The sequence below is a fragment of the Penaeus monodon genome, chromosome 28, assembly GCF_015228065.2.
Source record: "Penaeus monodon isolate SGIC_2016 chromosome 28, NSTDA_Pmon_1, whole genome shotgun sequence".
In the NCBI taxonomy this organism is placed as follows: domain Eukaryota; kingdom Metazoa; phylum Arthropoda; class Malacostraca; order Decapoda; family Penaeidae; genus Penaeus; species Penaeus monodon.
Genome location: NC_051413.1, coordinates 9,053,031 through 9,053,404, shown reverse-complemented (window position 1 = coordinate 9,053,404; position 374 = coordinate 9,053,031). Strand labels below are relative to the sequence as shown.

The 374-nt window shown below is 37.4% G+C and overlaps 1 protein-coding gene across 1 annotated transcript in view; it reads left to right on the top strand.

The window, feature by feature from the left end:
• LOC119591359 (segmentation protein Runt-like) overlaps nucleotides 1-374 on the top strand; it is a gene marked incomplete in the record, with an annotated part of 28,939 nt that overhangs the window by 25,554 nt on the left and 3,011 nt on the right.

Here is a 374-nt window from a genome sequence, read left to right as displayed (position 1 = left end):
TGAATGGTGAAGTGCGCACGCGGAGGGGATACGTGTGTACAAATGTCTGCTCGTGTATAATTTGTTGCCGTAATTATTAGCGAATGAATGATTCGGTGTGACGGTGCACTTAATGGTTGTGCTGTGTGTAAAGTGTGCTGTTTATAGCATTAAGGAACATCAGACTCATTTATAAAACACATCACCATTTTCCCGCCAAATCATCGTGGTCGCTTCGTTATCATATTTTGTCTGTGGTTTATCTTATGATTTTCCTCTTGTGTATAAGTTATGAATTATCTCACGAAACATATATGGGCTTCACCACTGAAATATATTATAGCAATCATTATATCTGGCTTATACTTTACACAAGTGTCTTTCCCTTAACATAT